Source organism: Tenebrio molitor, chromosome 1 (assembly GCF_963966145.1).
Source record: "Tenebrio molitor chromosome 1, icTenMoli1.1, whole genome shotgun sequence".
Taxonomy (NCBI): Eukaryota; Metazoa; Arthropoda; class Insecta; order Coleoptera; family Tenebrionidae; genus Tenebrio; species Tenebrio molitor.
In genome coordinates this window covers 23,414,167-23,431,317 of record NC_091046.1, presented here as the reverse complement: position 1 = coordinate 23,431,317, position 17,151 = coordinate 23,414,167, and the positions used below count along the sequence as shown (strand labels likewise).

At 32.9% G+C, this 17,151-nt stretch overlaps 1 long non-coding RNA gene across 1 annotated transcript in view; it reads right to left on the bottom strand.

Moving 5' to 3' along the window:
- Positions 1-17,151, bottom strand: part of LOC138123422 (uncharacterized) — a 273,107-nt gene that overhangs the window by 76,686 nt on the left and 179,270 nt on the right. The gene's annotated exons all lie outside the window — the stretch shown is intronic.

The following is a 17,151-nucleotide window of genomic DNA, read 5'->3' as shown; positions in this document are numbered from 1 at the left end:
AATAAAAAAGCAAATTTAGCTAACCAAGTCAAAATTTGTAATTGTGCCACCAGGGTTCGATGCGCTAGCAGATACAGATTCATTTAGTGTAAAAACTTTATAGGTAAATTAACAGTTAATTTCAGAAAACTAATAAAACTGTTACGCGATTTCTCGCTTGCGCGTATACGATGCCCCACCTGGTAGAAACGGTTACCTCTAGGTCTGCTGTCAATAAATTCAATTTAAAAACATTATTGAAAAGGTGGAAAATATGAAGGAAATTCTAATCGTACAGTGTGTTCAAAGGTTCAAGTCACTGTACGATAAGTCTTCCAAAGGCCGGTGTGAAGAAGGAAATGATTTGGAGTAGCTGATTTATCCGTGTTTTTGTAACGCGTTTTTTTCGTGGTTTCTTTCTTTTTTCTTTATTACGACCTATCTCGTGTAAGGCCACAGCACAAGCAGCAGCTTCTAAAACCTCGTCTTCACAAAACATACTGGACAATTGTTTGACACTTAAAAAATCAGCAATCACATCACGTTTTGTCATGAACTATAAATTGAATTTAAAAAGTTATGTTATGTTTATGATTTTTGACTATGTTATGCTATATGTATACGGAACTATAAATCGTGCTTTAAGGTGAAACAATGTATTGAAAATATTGTTTTTATGATTAGTTAATTTAGTTGATCTTAACATGGCCAACTTCATCTAGCTTCCGCTGCGCTCCATATGGCCGTCCCAATAAGGGTCTAAAGTTGATTCAGCTAACCTAAAAAAATCGTTTGGTAACTAGAGTATCAAACATGGATTTATTAGTACTGGATACGGCAATACCCTATAAACGCATGTCGACTTTGAAAAAACATATCACAGACTTCGGTACCTTCCCCCATTTCATTCTAACCTATATTAAAATATGTTTCTCTCTGTTATTATAATACGTATGTCGTTTTGATGTTTCGCAAATGTCAATTTTGAAGTTTGAAATTAATTCAAAAGTCTGAACCTGTGGTCTGAACTGTCATAAAACTTCCTGCATTCGTAAAATAGAATAATTGCAATAATGAAAACCTGCAGAATTTGTTCTACTCCTTATAGTTCTTCAAGACAAGACTTATCTTTTCACTGGTATGTACCTACCTAAAATAGACAATTCTTTACAAATACCAAAGACCTGGGTGAAAAAATGATTTCAGTTTTCCAAAAGAAACCTTCTTAAGAAACAAATGGATATCAGTGTGGAAGAGACAATCAAAGTAGCAAACGGTGCGGTTATTAGTTCAAAAAATTTTCGGAATTCTGATTAGGATGAATGTAAAAAACCATGCAAATTTTTAAAAAGGGTTTGTATAGGTATCTTCACAATACCTGAATTTTCCTACGACACCTAATGCCCCCTTTAATCTCAATTTCGCAGAAGAACATTGTAGTGGCAACAAAGGTAGAGCGTATAAAACTTAAATATTTAATTTCTCTTTCATAACTTACTTACCTATTTTTAAATTGTTAGAAAATAAAACTACTCAATCAGTAGATTCGAGATATAATGCAGATGTAACAGTAGAGCATTTTAGCAGCTCTCGAAAAGCAAAACGACATGTAAATATGATCCAGTATGTTGACGAGCAAAGGGAAATACACTACGAATGTAAGAAAACTGCGAAAGCTCTAAACAAAAACAAGATAAGAAGTAAACTTAACAAAGTTGTATTATTTAATAATGAATAAATATAAAAATCTGTTACGATTAATATTTATTTTGGTGTTTTTTTGTAAGTTTCGTGGATACTTGTGAGTTTGAATTTACGCACAAATTAAAGTTAAGTGGTTCACAAAAGAATAGTTGTTGAAGGCAGACAATTCTTTTCACCTTTGTAGTCCAAACCTGGATTTCCTTTTGTGAAATCTTTACCAACAGCATTGTCAGTGTTTCACATTAGAGTGAATTAGTCATTTTTAATATGTTCAAGTTTTAAAACAATAATACTTGATAGAGTTAACGGTTCAAATACTCTCGAACTATACAAACTTCAGAGAAACAGATTAGAAAAAAGATGACACGAATGACAGGAGAGTAATAAATAATTGATAGATTGAGAATTTAAACCAATCAGAGTCAGGGGACTCGCTAAAGGATAGTGCTAATACCCAGATAATGCGTTGAGAGCGACAGAAATAGATGGTACGTCTTGTTCAACTATGATGGCTGTACACCGTATCCAGTACTAATAAATCCATGGTATCAAAATACTCTGTTTGCGATTTGCTGGCGCCATCTAGCGCACTTGTGTGGACATCGTAGTGGGTACTTGTACCACATAATAACAAAAAATAAAGGAGTTGAGAAACGTCTGTTGCACGTATTTTATTAGGGAAACCGTGTTTTTTTTGTCAATTTGGCGGAAAAATGTGAACCGGACTTGATACAACCCTTTCGGCTGCTAGAGAAAGTTCGAAATTTAAGTAAACCAATTATTAATTTTAATCGCAGTAACACCATATATGCAGCTTCTGTTGCTTTTATAGCAGGGTATATTGTAAAAAAATGAAATGAAATATTTCACTGCGACAGTTGTCTCTCTCCTATATTGTCTTATTCAACCCCCTGGTCCTCTTTTACGTTCAATTAATCTTCAAAATCGTGGCGGTTTGACTTACCTATCTAAATTATCAGTTTGTTAGTTTTTTTTAAGAATTGGCAGATATTGCCACCACATAAATTTTATCATATTTGGCCCAAGAAAATATTTGCAAACAACTCGTAACAATTTTACTTCCACATTTAATTCGTAATTCCCTCTTTATCTGTAACACACATAAAGAAACTCAATTGCTAATAAACCCATAAGTGGAAAGGTTTTAAAATTATAATACTAAATACGTATCTACCAAAGAGGTACCTACATACCTACCTATCTATCCACCCATTTAGGTATGTTCTTTAGCTATCATTCCTTTATGCTGTTTAAAATTAAGTTACTTTCGAGTTTTGTTCCTTTTCCATTGTTTTATGTAAATCATGTATTAAATATAGTTATATATTTTCCAGTTTTACAAGACTATTACATATTTTCGTTTGGTTTTCATATCTTTTTGAAACTTCATGACACTTTGAAAAGATACGTCAATCATTGTTATTAACATTTTTCTCCGCTAGTTGGGGCTAGTTACCAAACGATGTTTTGAGGTTAGCAGAAAATTGGCATAATGTTACGGCCGTATGGAGTGCAGCGGAAGCTAGATGAAGTTGGCCATGATCTTAATTACAAAAATACCTATCATTTGTTTCAAAATCAAAAATCCACCAACACTGCATTCTACATCGAAAATACAACCGACAACGTCGCCAACTTTTGTTTTTAGGGTGTTTGCAAGTGTCGGAAAAAGTGGGGTTATGAAAGAAAACTGTTGACAGTCGTTTTGGTCGTAATTCACCGTGTTTTATTTATTCTCATTTAATTTTTCACTTGAAACGTGTGATATGGTAGCTACCACCTTTTTGTACATAATAATTATTTTGTGTTACGTAAATAAACTCAACAGTTCGATGTCAAATTTTGGCGGAACGTTGGACCAACCCAAAAAAATGAAACTTATTCTAAGGATTTCTTTGGTTCTGCCAACATAATTCAACAGGTGGTGGATTTTTGATTTTGAAACAGATTATACAGTGAGCGGTAATAGTTATTTAAGATATAAGTGTAAAAAGTTATCCTTTATTGCACGAACGGGTTTAAAATACAACCGAGGTATATTATAGGAGGGAGTATTTTAAAATATGTGAGTGCAACAAAGGAACTTTTTACACGTATGTCTTACAACATTTTATCTACGATCGTGAGATCATCACACCGGTTTCAACATAAATTTGTATAAAATAATTCATTGGTTCAATATTTCATGAATAACCAAAGTCGTTTGAGAACCACACGTCGTTTAGCAACCTAAACAATGTTTCCAACAAATTCGATTGTTGTATTCTGACAGTTCTGTGCCATAAAAGCGAGAAATCGTGCCCTAAAACTTTTAGAGAACGATTCCGTCAGTTTCTCTAAACGTCAACTTTGACAACGATTTTTAGAGCAAAAAGTGCCTACTTTTTATACGCGATCGTAGATAAAAGTATGGAATAAATAAATTTTATAACGAACAAAAACAAGTCAAAAACTGTGTTAGTAAGTACTTAAAATCATGGAATTAAATGTTCGAATTGCCATCCCCCAGCTTGTTGACAAAAAGCAAGTTTATGAAGAAATTCCCCCTGTTTTAGTTTTATCTAGTTTTATCTCCGCACCCAATCAAAATTTAAATTTCAATACGTTGTGTTTCTGTTAAATGAGTCATTTTCGAAAACGTTTTGTAAAACAAAAAACACATACGAATGAAATTGACAGTAACATTTGACTGTTTGATTTACCTACTTGATTTTTTGACTTGTTTTTGTTCGTTATAAAATTTATTTCTTCCAACTTTATTTTTTTTTTTCTCAAAAATTTCCTTATATAAGATAACAAAATTTTTACACTGTCATTTAGACAATTAAAAGGGCTATCAGAATCAAGAAGAAAAATAGGGGGTTTCCATTTAAAAAAAACTATCGATGACGTCATAACTCGAAAACAAATGACTGCTTGGAATTTTCTTTGGTACTAAACCATGTATTTTTATAAATTAAAATTGACCTGTCCAAAGATTTTTTTGAAAAAAAATTTGTTTAATTTTTAAGGAATTTACTCCATACTTTTGCCGCTCACTGTAAAGGGTGTTTTTTTAAATGTGGCGTCGAAGTAGGCCTTGGAGAGTCGATTGAGATCGCACCACTCGTGTAAAAGCGTAAGATTTAAACAGCTGATCCGTGATCCGTAACCTGTATAGTGGGTTCACAATCGACAGTTCATCGCCTACTTCGACACCAAATTTAAAAAAACACCCGTTATATACATGACATGTTGTAAACATACGACTGTTGCTTTACCATATTAAAATTAACTGATTGAATTTTAAGTTAAATTACAAATTACATTTTTTTAAATGTTTTACAGTTAAAAATTTTATGAAAAGTGAGCAAAACTTGCAAAAAGTGTTTTTAGATTCATGTTTTTAGAATTTTTATTAGGCATTAATTTAAGACAAGATTTTTTTATGATTTATTGTTCGCCAATGAACATTATGAAAACGAACATTTTAATTCTAATACCTACAGGGTCATTATAAATGATTGTGCCATCGCAGTTGACGTTGAAAACTCACACAAATTTTGAATGTGCTGCAGCGTCGCAACGTTAGACAAACTAGTAGACAGATTTCCACTACCGCCAGCAGCGCTACCTATCGGCGATACTAGTCTCACCCATATTATGAAGCTTGCGGCACCTTCAACTACGTCATCAACGCCTACTACGATGGTACATACAATTATTTATAATTATCCTGTAGTTGATTTCCATACACACATTGGTCTGTGACATATGGACCAACTGTAAAATCAGCTTTTTATTAGAACTTAGATTATTCGTGAGGGACGTTATTAAAAGGCCATAAAAGTGACGGATAATTAAATAGGTGACTAGTGTACAGTTAGGGACACGTAATTTCGGGCATCATTTTTCGCTCACTTCAAAAAATTGCGATGTAAATCACTCTTTACAGTCAACGTGACATTCAAAAGTCAAATTTTGAAATTAATTTCTGTTCACGTCAATCGCATGTCAATCAAAATCGTCGCAAACGGTAAAATTGAGGTTAATAATGTAAAGCCTATTTTACATTTTTTGAGGGTATATCGACAGTGATGCCCGAAATTCCAACTCCAACTGTACATTAAAACATTTTTGATGCAGTTGCGAGTAGTAGCCCGAGTCAAGTTTATTATTAACGACATTTGATTAGATTTGATTACATGTTATCAATCAATTTTAAGTTTAATTTTCCAGATTTTTTTAAATTTTCTCATATTTTGATTTACATGAATAATGTTGTACCTACATATGATTGGATTTGTGATTTTATTGTTAGAAATTTTTTAGATCGTGGACAAAAACTAAATGTGTATCTACTAACAACAACTAACAAAAGTGGTCTCTATTGATTGTACTTAACAGAAAAAGGAACATCGCCATCCCAATCTTTATTAAAAGGCCCTTTAAATAGTAAATTTGTTGAATCGAAAATGTCAAAAAGGTTTGTACCAAAGTTTGGGCATATTACGATAAATACAGGGTCATTATAAATGATTGTCCCATCGCAGTTGGCGTTGAAAACCCACACAAATTTGGGATGTGCCGCTAGCTTCGCAACGTTAGACAAACTAGTAGACAAATTTACACTACCGCCAGCAGCGTTACCTATTGGCGATGCTAGTCTCACTCATGTTATAAAGCTTGCGGCACATTTAACTACGTCACCAACGCCTACTGCGATGAGACAATATGCTCAATTTTGTTCGGTTTTGTTACGTAGACCTTACTCTTCAGAAAAGGGGAGTAAGATTCGGAGATCTTGCCGACCATTCAATTTGACCTCTTCTTCCAAACCGTCTAAATATTTATGAACGATCACAGCATAATGGGGTGGAAGCTCCGTCCTGTTGATACATATCATATTCTTTCATCTGGTAAATCTGGATCTAACGGATTTGGCAATAATGCTCCATCAAGATTACCATCCATGAATACTGGGTCCGATATTCGATCACCTATTATCCCAGCCCATACATTGAGTCTTTGCGAGAACTGAATATGAATTTCTCGCAACCAATGAGGGTTATGTCAGCCCAATATACCGGGACATTTTTTTAACATTGAACATAGCCCATACTTATTCCCTATGTTCAGTTTTAAAAAAACACAAGTCAATGCATGTATGTAATCACGTAACCAAGGTAACGAAAATAAGTACTTGACAGTTTAACAAAATGGTCAAGTTGTTTGAAGAAGAAATACACATAATGCAGTTATTCTATGCCAATCAGAGCATTAGAAATGTGCGTGACATTTCCAATGCAACACATGATAGACCAATTCCATCAATCGGAACAATTTTTAACATTATTTCAAAATCTCTGGTGTTCGATACAGTTGGGTGCATAGCAACTCACAATACATTGATCTGTGTTTTTTAAAATTGAACATAGGGAATAAGTATGAACTATGTTCAGAGTTAAAAAAATGTCCCGTTATGTAGTTGATATCGTAGACTGTTTAGCCTAGTATCCTCTCCAATACTGGGTTCTCGCTGTCTATGCACAACCCTTATACAGGGCGATCAAATTTTTTTTAAATACTCTAGCAACTTTAGTTCTTGTCCGATTTCAATAAACGATATGTCAAATGAAAAGGCGTTTAAGGGACTATGAACTGCCATATAATATTTATTTTTTAAAGAAGCAGGTCAAGTGGATTGATATTTAACTTTCTTATTTTAAATTGTGACATGTTTTCCATTACTTATTTTTAAAGTTACTATTTTTCTAAACATTGCTGTATAAAAATATTATTTGTTTTTTGAAGAAATAAAAATGTTTAATAAATAATAATTGAGACATTTTAATGAAAAAGCGAATAAAATCAAGTTGGTTTGTGAGACCTGTCAGCTAGAGCATTTGTTTTAGGCAAAGACTTTGACAAGTTGTTAAAATTGCATTTCCTCGTAATCGTGAGTAAAAAACACGGAGCGCAGCGGAAGCTAGATGAAGTTGGCCATGATTTATTGTAAAAACAGCGACATCTCTTGGTAATATGAAGAAAAGTGACTCCAATTTTCGTAGCCACTCTGTATTATTGCCGGATTCCCAAAAATGTGGAATCAGTGTTTTATTGCAACATTTTTGGTTGTTAAGGAAAATTCGTTGAAATTATTTAACACTAAAATTCTTAATTTAGCGAACCTATTGGGACCATTACAGTACCAAGGTATGATTAACATGTCAACCGAGAAACACTTGGTACAGTTTTATTGCCTTTACCACATAAAACGCTTGCGTATAGGCGGATTCCTTTTTTACAATATCATGATAGAGTTTACTTTTAACCTGCCAAAGGTATGGTTTCAAATCGTAAATCTTGATAAATTCTTCCAGAAATTCCCGGCTCATGTCTGAAAAACGGCCTCAATCCAACTAAACTGAAGCAACGCTACAGACTCCGGTCGGCCTGATGTTTGAAACTGCACAGTCATTCAGAATCGTTTTTTCATTCTCATCTGTCCACCTGTTTCGGGATTTTTTTACAAAAATCGCCTATGTCCAACTTACAAATTTTATTCCAGTTAAAGTTTCTACGCTGTATAATACCGAGCGATCATTTAAAAAATAAATCGAGTTTGCTGTGGAGCCTATGCTATAGCATGGGTTCCCATAGGTAACACGCCGACTCGATTTATTTTTTAATTGATCGCACCGTACTTACCTATACTGATTTTTGTATTTTTGTTTGTTTAAAAGAAAGGACTCGTGGGGTAGTGGTTGATGCTTGACAGTCGCAACTAAATGGCATTCTAGGTCATTTCAATTATTATTACAACGTGTTGTAGCAAAAAATGAAAAATGTGTTGCAAACGAAAAAATTATTGTCATTTCTGTCCGGAAAACGTTCTTAGAAGGTTCTTCTTGCTGCCTCCCTGGCGTTACGCTAACATTCTCCAAAAATTATTATCATCTCTAAATAATAATCAGCGGCTGAATACATGATTGTAACCAAACAGAGGTTTTGCCTTTTTTTATTACAAATTTAATTTGACACTGACGTCTTTCAAGAACTCCAGATATCCAAATACCTATTTTAAAGATGTGTTATTTAATGAAATCCTAGCAACGTAAAATTACGGCAAAATACACCTTGATGGTGTAGATCTCTGATTGGTCCACTTTAAGTTGTCTTTTCTCGAATATCTTTGAAGTTAGATTTTTTTTTCTTCAAAATTACACATCTAAATGCGATCTTGTTTTCTTTTTTTCTCTGGGGCGCGAGTTGTGAAAGGCCCTGTATTTCGGAAATACTGATGTCCATGATCTTGGACGTGATTTATCGAATTTTATTATGGGCAACCCAAATTACTCCCTTGCATGAACCATACTTGTTCTTGGACATTCGTTAAGTTAATTTTAATTCTTAGGGCGCCATCTCTTAGGCTGTTCATAAAATAATGTTTGAATTTGTTCATGTCCTCTAGCAACAGACGTGATGTAGATACGAGTATACTTCGTACTCTGATAGATTGCACGTTTTTTGACAGAAGACAGACACAGAAACTGGTTTGGCGGGAATTAATCTGCAGGGATACAACGGTTTTATACATAACGTGAAACAATTGAGATGGAGAGTTTAGTATTTTTCACTGCTTTATGTTTTGGAACTAGAATTTAAAAACGTGCAATCTATCACCGTACGGAGTATATATAGTTTATTTCCAAAATATATGCAGTGACGTCACGCCTGAATCAAGAAGACGACATGCCGTTCGTCCGTATTTGACATTTGACAGCAAAGCATAATGAGTTGATTATGTTACCACCGTTGTCAAGAAATTATAGTATTTTGTAGTGTTGGGCGTAATCGATATATTTTGATAACCGAATAAATCGAAATAATCGCTTTGAATAATCTAAATATCCATTTGACTTTCCAATTATGGATGATGCGCATGCGCAGTTGTGTATTTATTTCGAATTTCGTTCCGATTGCAATAATAATAATAATAGTTTTATTTTTGGGACACTTTTGTCATGATTTCCAAAGATTTGGATAAATCTAATTACATTTTCGTCGTTTCTTCACATTTTGACGTTTAGTGGACATCTTACGCCGGGCCGAAGCCGACGCACGTCAATAGTTCTATGTTACTCTAATCGTACGATTTAGAATGAGATGCTAGAGCGACAATCTTAATAGCGAACGTAGCAGAAGCAACGAACTTATTTGACATGTGTTGAAAGGAGATGGCTACATACACGTAGTTCGTGTTATAAACTGATACAACTGCATATAATTTGGAAACAAACTATATCTGTAATTTGTTTTTGGGGGGATTGCAAGTTTGATGTTGACGATCGGGGACAAATCAAGTCAAGAGAGTAATATTTTTTTGAATATCCAAATCAAAGTTCTCATTACATTTCTTCTATTTGAACCATTTAGAGATACAACAGAACTATTTGTCGTAGAAAAATACGGCCTGAGGGTGGAGAAATCTGTGATTGATCTATGGAATAAACTGGACAAGGGAGATAACTCGGATCTCTCCGATTATGAAGGCGACGAAGAGCTTGTGCAAGTTGCAAAAAGAATTGAATAACAATTAGGTAGGTACGAGTATATGAAGAAATCAATACACAAGAAAATGAAGCAGTTGGTGAAATCGCTGAAGAAAACGAAAATGAAGCAATTTATGAAATCGCTGAAGAAAATGAAAATTCTCAAGAATACGATTTAGAAGAAGAGCTCGATAGTAACTCTATTCCCAGTACAGGCAATATTATAAAAATTACTGAAAAATCGCAAATAAAATGGACCAGAAAAAACGTTTTGGAATTCAATTCGGAAGGATGGCAGCCGCCAGAAGAATCGCCAATGAATCAAGATGATATTGCAGAACCCGTTGAATATTTTTGTCGATACGTAACCCCCAATCTGATAGATCAATTAGTAGAGAAAACAAATATTTGCGCCATACACCAGTTGTAGCAAAACGTAGAAATTTTGAAGTAAGACCTTCTTCAGTATTAGAATGGATACATTCGATCATCTCCCGATACATAATGATTAATGAACAAAAAGGGGCAGGAAGATGTAAAAAACCAGGATGTAAGGGTAAATCGCACTTCAAATGCGAGAAATGCAATACCTATTCATCTCTGCTTGGGCTTGGGCTTAGGTAACAACAAATTCACCTACATTTTGAACAATGATAAATAGACATTTATACACAATTTATGTTAGCAACGAAACAACAACAATTGACCATTCCTATATCAACGATTAATGACACAGATTAAGTAATTCGAAAAGGTTTTTCAATTTACTTTTTTTGTTATAATTTTCAGATTGTAGTGCAGGTATAATAAAAAATACGCTACGCGTCGTGCTCTTAAACTCGTCGCACGTGCTTTAAAGGCTTCCTTATAAACTTGTATCATAAATTCATAATATACTATTTATCGCACGGAAAATAATGCGGTAGCGAAAGGGTTAGTGAAATCCACAGAAAGGCCCTATTTTGATTTCAAATTTCGATTCTACGTTAAATTTTAAGTTCACAACGTCCTTTTGTCTCTTTTTCGCAAAAAAGAGGGATTGCAGGGCTTCATTAAAAAATGTATAACTCCTAGACCATTGGAAATAAATAATTGATTTTTTATGTTGAATTCCTAAAAGTTTCGCCGATTTTCTGCATCGCTAGTGTTTCATACGCCTACTGCAATTTTTCAAAATTGATAATCAAAAAATGTTGAAAACTTAATTTTTTTAAATGGCAACTACCATTTCTGACACTAAATATAAATGTGAAATTTAATTTTAAAGTTTAATATTGTGTATGCCTATTTCCAGCCGTTTTGACGTAATTTCTATTTTTGGAATTAAATATTCTTTTTGTTATTAAGCGATTGTTTTATTTGATTTTTTTTTCAAAAATCGCATTGGAAGAAATAGTAGATATCTAACAACAAAATAATAAAAAATAAGGAAATTAACAAAAAAATATTTTAATGAAAATTAACCAAAGATTTTTGCGTTATAGGTCAATCATCCGCAAATATTCTTTTTTTTTTAAATTAAATTAATTAAAATTAAAATTTAAATTATGTTGTTATTGCAATGCGATTTTTGAATAAACATTTTTTTGTTTTGTCTCTAAAGTGAGGTATTTTCTCTTTGTAACAAAAAAAACCACAGGAGAAATAAATCATTTTTCTCAGGTAGCTACTTTCAAATTTGTTTAATATGAAGGAATAATTGTTATCTTTCAATTGGGGACTAGTCTTTTTCACCTGAACATTCAACAATTTGTATTGAACGACTCGTTTCTAAAGTGTAAATGGACTTTTTGTGTCAATACTCGTATGACGTTATTAACAATGGCGTATTAATTAAACAATAGTTTTATTATACAAAATAAATAAAAATCCAAAATTTAACAAACTGAAAACTTACAATTTAACAAATAGGTACAAAGGTAGGTAAATTTTTGCTACGCAAATTAATATTTGGTGGTGTTTACCAATAACGGTTCATTGATAACACTACGTCAATGATTTTTAACAAAATTACAATAGAAAAATAATGATGTAAACTGTTCCGTGGCTTCAGCTGTACCTACAGTGTGTCTCCGGATAGGTGAAACGACTCTTGTAAAAGATAAAAAATATTTCATTTTTTGGGGTTTAGCCTTGCTTGGTTAAAGACTAATTTTTAACATAATTTTAGTTTTGAAAAAAAATGAAAAGTAATCCTTGGAAATTTTCAAAAAACCTATTTTTCTGTAGAGTAAAGTGCCTTTTATGTGGTAAATACGACAAAAAGTTATTAAGAAAAGATGTTTAGAATCAACATCTAGACCTATAGACAAAATTTAAAAATCATCAGCCAACAATGATTTTTCATTTTTTCCATTTAATTTAAGGTTTTAATTTACTTTGATGTTACTTATTAATGTTAAGCCAGTAACTTGTAGTAATAATCTAAGTGTGAATCTTTTTTACTCATAATAAGAGAACTGTCAAAAATAAGATTCTTCGATTTGTGAAATACATATTAAAAAGATGAAAAATCATAGTCGGCCAATGATTTTGAAATTTGGTTTAAGGGCCTAGATGTTGATTCTAAACAACTTTTCTTAATCAATTTTTGTCGTATTTGTCACATAAAAGGCACTTTACTCTACAGGAAAATTGTTTTTTTTTTTTAAATTTCCATGGCATACTTGATTTTTCAAAACTAAAATTATGTTAGAAATTGATCTTTAACCAAGCAGGACTGAACTCCAGAAATTGAAAATTTAAATCGATAATTTTTTATCTTTTACAAGAGTCGTTTTACCTATCCGGATACACTGTATTAGATGAATACCGTCGGATTTGGAATGAACAATTTTTAAAGTTGTAAAAACTAAGTAAACTTCGTGTTTTTATTATCGAATAGATCGGTATTCATACTCATACAGTATTCAACGTGTGTTTAAAAAAAATGTGGTCCAGTGGCCTGGTGCTTGCTGCTTTTGTTTCCGTTAACGTATGGTGTAACTTCATCAGCTGTCAAAACGAAGTGAAAATGAAAAACTGCAAGCTGACGATTATTATCAAAAGGAATTTCAGGAACTGTTAAAAAAGTTAAGGAAATAATAAAATAAACCGAATATTTCAATTTGTAATTCATCATAACAATTGAAGGTATGGACAAAATAAAATTATGCATCTGAAGGATCTGTCAAATAATAAGACGACTTAAGTTCGGAAAACTGAGAAAATCATGGTCTGTTTGATTACAAACTAATTTGAACTCTAAAGTTGACTCAAGTTGCAAAAAACCACTTGGCATTTGCAACAGCACTTTTATGGCATTATTCATTTGAAATTACTTTAAAACTGTACTTATATGGAAAATATCCAACCCAAACTATGATTTTCTGGTCCGTTTGTGCCTTTATTTGGTTCAAAAATATGAAAAAAATGCAGTTGCAAATGACAAGTGGTTTTTTGCAACTTGAGTCAACTTTAGATAGTGTGTTGGATTTCAAACCTTTATTCACTTATGTGTTAAAATTGTTTTATGAATTAGCAAGAACTCTTAAGTCTATTTTAAGAAAAAAGAAGGCACATACCGAAAAAGAAATTTTATGATGTTAAAATCGTCCGATATATTGTGGTTATTAAATAATGTGGCACAAATGTAATTTAACTGTAGTTAACATTAAAGAAGTTATAATGCTGTTTTGTAACAATGATCTAATAGATATTAAACAGTTTTATAGAAAGCAGATACTTATAGCGGATTATTAATAAATAATAAAGCACATTTCATGCAACATGTAAGTTATAATGGCACTATACATACATATCGTTTAATTGTAGTATATTATTATACGAGTTTAATAAGAGGCTTTATTATTACATGAGAGCACGACGAGCGTAGCGAGAAGTGCTTTAATGGAACGAATGTGATAATACGTCTTATTAAACGAGTATAATATACAATTTTATCTACTTTGCTGTACTAATTCCTGAAATTTCAGCTGCTCAAGTTTTAATATTAGACTGGGGATTTTCGCGTGGGTTGGCAACAGATAATTTTCACAAAAATGTAAGGTTATATTTACTAAATTTACTCCTTGCTTCATAGCTTCACTTGTTACCTTGACGCCTGACGTCAAACGGCTGATGTTGCCAATATAACAAAAGCTAAAAGTTACCAAAAACAGTTTAATAAATGAATCATATTATTAATATAATAATGAGCCCATTTTTAACGCAAAGTAGATAAAAAAATTTTTTTTAATTAAGAGCACCTGTGAAAAAGCAGTTTTAACCTTATAACTTAACTTAAATCATACAACGGCAAATGTTATTATTGGGAGTGAATAAAATAACGAATGGGAGTACGAAAATAAGAGAGTAATAAATTTGTTTTATTCTGGGATGAAAACCATTTTGGGAGAACTGAATTTTACTGTGATGATTAATAAGCCTGTACCACATCTTTCTGATATCTTTGTTTTCAACAGGCGCTCTTGATCAGAAATGATATGATATACCTATACACGTATTTGCAACAGTTAACACCCTATTCGCTGTGAGTGTAAGAACGGTAGATCATTTTATTAAACATTATTATTAAAGTAATAATAAATCATATTTATGTTCGATATCATGTAGTTCGATAGTAAAAAAAAAATCGAATATACACTTGCCACCAAAAAAATGGGAAATTGACGTAGATACACAAAAATTTGTTTTTGTATGTTTTTTAATCTGTTTAATTTGGGTTTTTTTTAAAGAGGTTAGAATTATTTGACATTGCCACCGAAATGATTAAGCAAAATAGTTTAATTAGACTTGGTAAAATTAATATGCAGCAAGAAAAACGTATTTTTATTAGGTACAGTTTAGTTGAGGCATACTTAAAACGAAAAAGTAAAACCAAAAAAACGTTTGACAGCTGTTTGACACGAATAAAACTGACATTAGCTGACAATTAATAATCTGATTTACATGATCAAATTTTAGATTTCCCATTTTTTTTTTTGTGTTCAGTGTACCTATATATTTTTTGTGAGCAAATAAAAATGTTTTATGTAAGTTAAACCTATACAATTTTATAATTTTGAAACTAGGAATGCAAAATAAATGTTAATAAAAAAATTAATGTCTAAAACAATAATTTGTTTTATTTACAAAAAACCTAGCGACATCGCTATATTTCGCTTTATTAACAGTAATAAAGGATAATAAATAAATACATTAAAGGCCGGTTGCACCAACGCCAGTTAAAGTTAATTGTAGGTTATAAAACGCTTCGTTACTTTAGTTACCTATTGTTATAACAATGTTTTCGTATACTCGTATTTTAATTCATAGTTAAATTTAACTCACGTTGGTGCAACCGGCCCTAAATGATTTAAATAGTTATTTACATTACGAGAGAGGAAGGTTGCAGTGACCCTCGAAGCAAGTTGGCTAGAGTTAGGAAGTTGGTAGGGAATTCAATTGTTATTGTTATATTATAGTTTTGAGACTTGTCAGAAATAAAACCGATTCTTCTATAAAGTTCGTTTCCCTACATTGGTGACCCCGACGTCGAACAGAATGTCTAAACAGGAGAATAACCAAGAAACTACATCACAAGTATCAAGGGTTTCACTCAAGATTCCTCCCTTCTGGAACCAGAGATAACCAAATTTAAAAAATTATTGCATACTTTCGAACTGGGCGACAAACGTCCTAGTCAACTATTGCGCGAAATGCAGGAACTCTCTCTGATGACGTATTAAAAATTTTGTGGATTCAAAGATTGCCGGCACAAGGTCAAACAGTACTTTCGTGTTTTGATTCTGAGTTAGAGGAATTAGCATCAAAAGCAGATAAAATCATGCAGGTTACTACTAACACAGTCATTAATGAAGCAAGCGGATCCGCCTGAAATTTTCCAAAACCTTCAAAATCAAGTAGAAGAATTAATTCAAAAGGTTGAAGCTCTGAATAACCGACCACCCAAAAAATGGTACAATAAAACTACACAAAGGAGAAGGCAAGATTCAACCCCTGATGTTCGACCATGTTGGTACCATATGAAGTTTTGTTCTAGAGCTCATTGTTGCCAGCCCCCCTGTTCTTTTCAAGCGGAAAACTTGTAAGCCACTCGTACGCGGCGACCGGCGAGAATGGCTCTGAAATCAGTCGGCTTTTTATGACAGATGTCACAACTAAAACACAGTTTTTGATTGATACAGGTGCAGATGTATCAGTTATTCCATCACGTTATAGCGATAGAAGCAAAGGACATACTAACTTATTTTTGTCAGCAGTAAATAGAACGAAAATTGGCACATATGGTGACAGAACATTAACTTTAGACTTCAATTTCAAAAAGTTCACATGGAAATTTCTTATTGCGGACGTGTCAAAACCGATCATTGGTTCTGATTTCTTAAACCATTTCGACCTTTTGGTGGACATTAAAAAGCAAAGAATCTTCGCTAGATCCGAAATTACGCCTTATGTCGGCAATATCAACAAGAAAACAACTATGGTTGGATCTACAGACGCCTATATGGATTTTGCTTCTCAGTTCCTGTTAAAAGAGTTCACAGATATTTCAAGTTCGCCCGGTAACGGCAACACTACAGTTAAACATAATGTTAGACATCGCATAGAAACTGTTGGACCGCCAATTTTTTCTAAAGCCCGTATACTTTCCCCCGAGAAGTTGAAAATTGCAAAAGAAGAATTTAGAGTAATGATAGAAAAGGGAATATGTCGTCTTTCAAACAGCGAGTGGGCAAGCCCACTACATATGGTTCCAAAAACAAACGGAGAATGGCGTCCATGCGGAGACTATCGCAGGCTGAACAATGTGACAATATCAGATCGCTATTCCATTCCACACATTAATGATTTTGCTCAAACGCTCGCAGGGAACTCAATCTTCAGCACAATTGATTTAGTCAAAGCGTAT